Source organism: Podarcis gaigeae, assembly GCF_964106915.1.
Source record: "Podarcis gaigeae genome assembly, chromosome: 5".
Classification (NCBI taxonomy): domain Eukaryota; kingdom Metazoa; phylum Chordata; class Lepidosauria; order Squamata; family Lacertidae; genus Podarcis; species Podarcis gaigeae.
Window position 1 is genome coordinate 67,288,171 of NC_139681.1, and position 6,000 is coordinate 67,294,170.

Below are 6,000 nucleotides of genomic sequence, written 5' to 3' on the forward strand. Positions count from 1 at the left end.
TGAAGGGGCCGGGCACTCACAAATTTCAGTGCCAGGGCCATGCACGCTGTATGGCACCTGCAGTCCCAGGCACCTATGGTTGCGGAGCCAAGCTGGCACTCCTGCTAGTTATAACCATGCCAAGGGGGAAACCATGCCAGTTATATTTATAATTGATCAGGACTACATGGGTATCTACTGCTATATGATAAATAATACTGACATACTTTTATGGGGCTGCTGTCATAATTTATATGACAGTGCTGCTTACATATTTAAATAAGCGTACATATTTAAATAAGCAAAATATTTGGAATGCAAAACCCTGTAGAAGTATGAAAGATTATTATTAACAGCTTGAATGCTGGCATTACAGAAATATTATTGTTAATGTTATTTAGAAAATTTGAACACTTCCTTTCATCTGTAGATCCCAGGGTGGATCACAGTGTTAAAATACAGTGGTACCTCGGGTTAAGTATTTAATTTGTTTTGGAGGTCTGTTCTTAACCTGAAACTGTTCTTAACCTGAAACACCACTTTAGCTAATGGGGCCTCCCGCTACCACTGCACCGCTACTGCACGATTTCTGTTCTTATCCTGAAGCAAAGTACTTAACCCAAGGTAATATTTCTGGGTTAGTGGAGTCTGTAACCTGAAGCGTATGTAACCTGAAGCGTATGTAACCCAAGGTACCACTGTACAAGATAAAAACACAAAACACACAATAAAAATGATAACAACCCAATAATCCCACTCTCCACACCTGTTCCCACTAACACATCCCAAAGTGCACAGGATGTTAAACAGCCAAAGGCCCTGTTGAAGAGGAACATTTTTGCCTGGCCACTAAAGGTATATAATAACTATAGCATGTTTCTTTTACAGCACCGGTGTGGAAATGACCCAAGAAGTGAGTCAGGAATTGAACTGCAACACCACTAGCAGTCAAGAGATATTTCTCACTCAAGCACTTATTTATATCCCCGTTTTCTGCTTTGGAGTCATCCTGAATGCCTTGGCCTTGAAGATATTCTGTTCCACTCTGAGCAAGTGGACTGAAACGAGAGTATACATGACCAACTTAGCCATTGCAGATTTTTTCTTGCTTTTTACTTTGCCTTTCAAGATGGCTTATAAGACAATCAATGTGACTACACTGTGTTTGGCCTTTGAGTCTGCATACTTCATTAACAGGTATATGAGCATCTTCCTTATCACCATCACAGCAGTTGATCGATACATTGCCATAAAATATCCCCTCAAAGCAAGGCATATACGGTCCCCTCTGAAGTCAGCTGTTATCTCTGGGTTTCTCTGGGCCTTGATGATCAGCATTGGATATGTAACTAAAAAATTTGAGAAACGAGCTTCATCAGGGACTTGCTTTAGAAGGATTTCCAGAGAACCATCAATGTATGTCTTTGCATCTGTCATTTGGGGATTTTTTATACCATTAACTATTTTTAGTTTCTGTTCCATTCAAATCACAAAGAAACTCGTGAAGAAGAAGAAAACAAACCCATATGAAGAAAAGCGCATCCAGAAAGCAATCAATATCATTTTTGCAAATATGAGCGTATTTGTCATATGCTTCTTACCTATTCATCTTGCATACTTAATTCGGTCCATAGCTGACTTTGCTGAGGCCAGCTGCACTCAGATAGAAAAAATTGACAACTTTACAAACCTTGCAGGAATTATTGCCAACACCAACTGCTGTTTGGATGCCATTTGCTATTACTTTGTGAACAAGGAATTCCAGGAAGCTTCCATGAAACTAAAAACCAAATATCTAACACAACAGAAACAAGGCACTGAAGATCAAGACCTAAAGACTGCATGCCCAGATATACGTAATGGTGACAAGTGCACTACCACTCAAAATGCTGTTTTTTCTGTCCCCCAAAGTGCTCCAACAAATAATGTGCCATTATTACTGCTTCAATGCAGCTCTTCTCAATTACTTCTCAATACAGTGGTACCTCGCTCCCACCCAGGTGGGTCAGAGCAAGGAAGTTGCGCCGCCGACTTGTGCCGCTGCCCTTGGCTACACGGTGCGTGCGGGGCTGCTGGCTGCCGCCGCCATGCCGATGAAGAGCTGGTTCCCCATCTGCAGGACGCTGCAGTACCTGAGCCAGGGCAACATCATCTTCAAGGACGCCATGAAGGTGATGACGGTGAACCACAACACGAGGGGGCCTCTCAGCAAAGGAGCCAGAAAATTTGTGTTTTTCAACATACCTCAGATTCAGTACAAAAACCCTTGGCTTCAGATTGTGATGTTTAAGAACATGACACCATCGCCATTCTTAAAATTCTATTTAGATACTGGAGAACAAGTCCTGGTTGATGTGGAAGAGAAGACTAACAAAGAGATCGCAGAACATGTTAAGAAATTTCTTCGTAAAAGCGAGGAGGGAGCACCGCAGGGAGAAGCACAAGAGAAAATGAAGCTACGGCATCCCACAACATTTGGCCCCGAAAAGTACCACTTGCGGGAATGTATGTGTGAAATTGGAGGCCAAATTCCCTGCCCTGGTAAAGTGCCATTACCAAAGGAGATGACTGGGAAATATAAAACTGCCATGAAAGAGAGTGCTGCTTCCTAAGCCAACTTTCTACAGTAGGGAGTAAGGCATTCAGACTGACAAGAAAGTGGGCATCTTAACACTGATGACAACACATTGGTCTTTTTACAAACCACCGTTTAAGTAACAGAAAAATATCTGGACTTACTTTAAACGAGTAAGGATAAATCTTTTAAATAAATTCTGGAATTAAAAAAAATAAATAAATACAGTGGTACCTCTAGTTAAGAACTTAATTCATTCCGGAGGTCCGTTCTTAACCCGAAACTGTTCTTAACCTGAGGTACCACTTTAGCTAATGGGGCCTCCCGCTGCTGCCGTGCTGCCATCGCGTGATTTCTGTCCTCATCCTGAAGCAAAGTTCTTAACCCGAGGTACTATTTTTGGGTTAGCGGAGTCTGTAACATGAAGCGTCTGTAACATGAAGCATCTGTAACCCGAGGTACCACTGTACTGATAAAGTTGTGTGACCTCCACCAGCAGGGAATTCATGTGTGGGGTGCAATGTCTCTCCCCAGAGGTCCCTCAGATATGGCATTATCCCTGCATAGAAACTTGGTCCATCTTAATAGCCAGTGTGCTTGTAAATAGGCTAGTGGGTCATGAGCTATCTCAAACAAACACAAGGCACTTTGTCTCCAAAGGGTGCCAGCTTGGTTGCAATGCAAGCTGACTGACTCAATCAGCAGGCTCCTGCCTAACTGGTTCCAAAAAACCTTATAAAATTCACATGTCAAGACTGTGGCCTTCATTCTAAGCAACTTGTCTCATGGGGAAAGACTTTGTATCTGCCCTATATTATTTTACTAGCTCTTCTGAAAGGAACTGCCACCCTCTTTCAGAATTGGACCTCTTGTCCCATGCATTACCAGCAGTAACTGTTATTTTACTCTATCCGAATGCCATGACCAAAGCAATAAGTGAAGGATAAAAAAGGTAAAGGACCGCTGACAGTTAAGTCCAGTCACAAACGACTCTGGGGTTGCAGCGCTCATTTCGCTGGCCTTCCGATCGGCAAGCCCTAGGCTCAGTGGTTTAGACCACAGCACCACCTGCGTCCCTAGGTGAAGGATAGCAGATGTTTATTATAGCTTGATTACGGACTCAATAAGCAATGATTTCATCCCTCAGAACAACAATTGACAGGCTCCTATAGCAGCCCGTACGCAGAGCTTTCGCCTGTCTCCGTTGATGCGTTTCCAAGCCCCTTTAATATGTTTCAAACATTAACATTCTGAGACTAGACTGCAGTGCCGCTTTAAGAAATGGCTACCTTGAAAACCTACCCCAAGCCGTCCGCATCTAAAAAATGAGCCACCTTTTCAACAGGTGTCCGAACACTAGCTTTTTTTTTCTTATTCGTTGCATTTGTATACTGTCTTTTTGCCAAGGCACCCAAGGTGGTTTACAGTTTATAAGGACTGAAAAAAAATGATAGAACAGGCGAGGGAGAAGTCCAAATGGAGAATGCGCTGATGCTGTGTTTCCGTGTGTCCCTCAGTCTCCACTTCCTCCCACAGGGCAGAGGTTGTCCATCTAACTATGTAGAGATTAATTAGTATAGTAAGACTGTACTTTCGCCAAAGGTTGTAGCAAATAACCCTAGCTTACATAGTGGGATGAAGAACCAGCAGTCTGTAGGCTGCAAGTGACCTATGGAGCCTCCTCAACCAGCATACAACCGGCCCACCCCCATTCCCTCTATGAAGGTTTTAGGCTGAAAAAGCCCCTCCTGGAGTCAATAGGAAGCCATTTTCAAGTTGAATTATGGCACTGGGGAACATTTACAGGGGATTGCAACTGAGGAGGTTGACCACAGTGGTTCAGTTAGGCATGAAAATAGCAGGCCCTCCAAGTGTCTCAGATTTTCCAGGGACAGGCCTGGATTTACAGAAGCCATCCTGGTTTCTGATTTGATTCCAGAATGTCCTGCTTTTCCTTACGATGGTCCTATTTTCACCAGAGAAATGTTGGAAGGTATGGAATTATGTGACCGCCGAACCAAAGAGATAAGTAACTATACAATCTTTAGAAGACATCTGAAGGCAGCCCTGTATGGGGAACTTTTTAAATGTTTAATGTTTTTATATATGTTGGAAGCCGCCCAGAGTGGCTGGGGCAACCCAGTCAGATGGGTGGAGTATAAATAATAAAATTATTATTATGATGAACTAGGACGTCCCTATTTTCACTGGAAAAATGTTGGAGGGTTTGAAATAGTCGTGTGTGTGTGTGTGTGTGTGTGTGTGTGTGTGTGTGTGTGTGTGAACTGCACTTCATAAATGTCCATGCCACAGTATATTTGTCAGTTTTTAAGTTGCCACATACCTCCTCGTTTAGTTGTCATTCAGTGTTTGTGGGAAATTCCACTTTTATTTTTAGCATCACTTGGTTTCAGTTGTACCCACACATTTAACTCTTTGTTCTCTTCAACACTTTGCTCTCAAGAGAAAAATATCACGTTAATAAGGGGATGGAAAACCGATGGCTCACTGAATGTTGTTGGAATACAACTCCGATCACCCCAGACTATAAGCCACGCTAGCTGGGGATGATGGAAGTTGGGGTCCAATAGCATCCAGAGGACTATAGGTCCTGCAACCCATTTTAATGTTTATTTGTTAGTTACAGTGGTACCTCAGGTTATGAACTTAATTCGCTCCGGAGGTCTGTTCTTAACCCGAAACCGTTCTTAACCTGAGGCGCGCTTTCACTAATGGGGCCCCCTGCTGCTGCTGCCACACCACCACCGCACCATTTCCGTTCTCATCCTAGGGCAAAGTTCTCAACCCGAGGTACTACTTTTGGGTTACCGGAGTTTGTAACCCAAAGCGTTTGTAACCCAAGGTACCACTGTACCTGTCTATCTCCCATTTGCTTGCAACCAAAAAGGGCACGTTATCTAAGCATTATCAATGCATAACTACAGCTAGGGATTTCTCGTGTACTGTTTCTCTTTCATGTTTTAGTTTAAATGTTATTACAAACAATAAACATAAACCTAGCAATAAATATATTTGCTTCTGCTGTTGTAAATCACTTGTTATTTTTTTTAAAAAAACACAAGTTTTTCTGAGAAGTAGAGCATCACTGTCAGCAGCTAACTGCTTGGTGTAAAGTTTTTTGTTTTGTTTTGCACTGGTTTTTTGTTTTGCATTTTGGGGGCACTGTTTACTGAGTAGTTGTGCGACCAGAAATTTGGAAAAGAATAAACCAGTGGTTCTTTTTACTTTTTCATTTACTCAGGGTAAGGGAGGAAGGAGATTGGTAGCTTGCTAACTAGTATAGTTTCTGAATAATTCTGACTGCAACCAGGAAAAACATTAAAGTTGCTCTACTATGTAATTTTCCACAGAGCATATCTACAACACCAAATATATGCATCTCTCTGACATCATTTACATATCTTCCCCTTCTTCCCACAACTAAG

The 6,000-nt window shown here is 42.4% G+C and overlaps 1 pseudogene across 1 annotated transcript; it reads left to right on the forward strand.

The window, feature by feature from the left end:
- The first annotated feature begins 2,066 nt into the window (after positions 1-2,066).
- On the forward strand, positions 2,067-2,708 carry LOC310846101 (small ribosomal subunit protein mS25 pseudogene; annotated as a pseudogene). Its single transcript has one exon. The product of its transcript is annotated as a small ribosomal subunit protein mS25 pseudogene (transcript).
- The last annotated feature ends 3,292 nt before the right edge of the window (positions 2,709-6,000 follow it).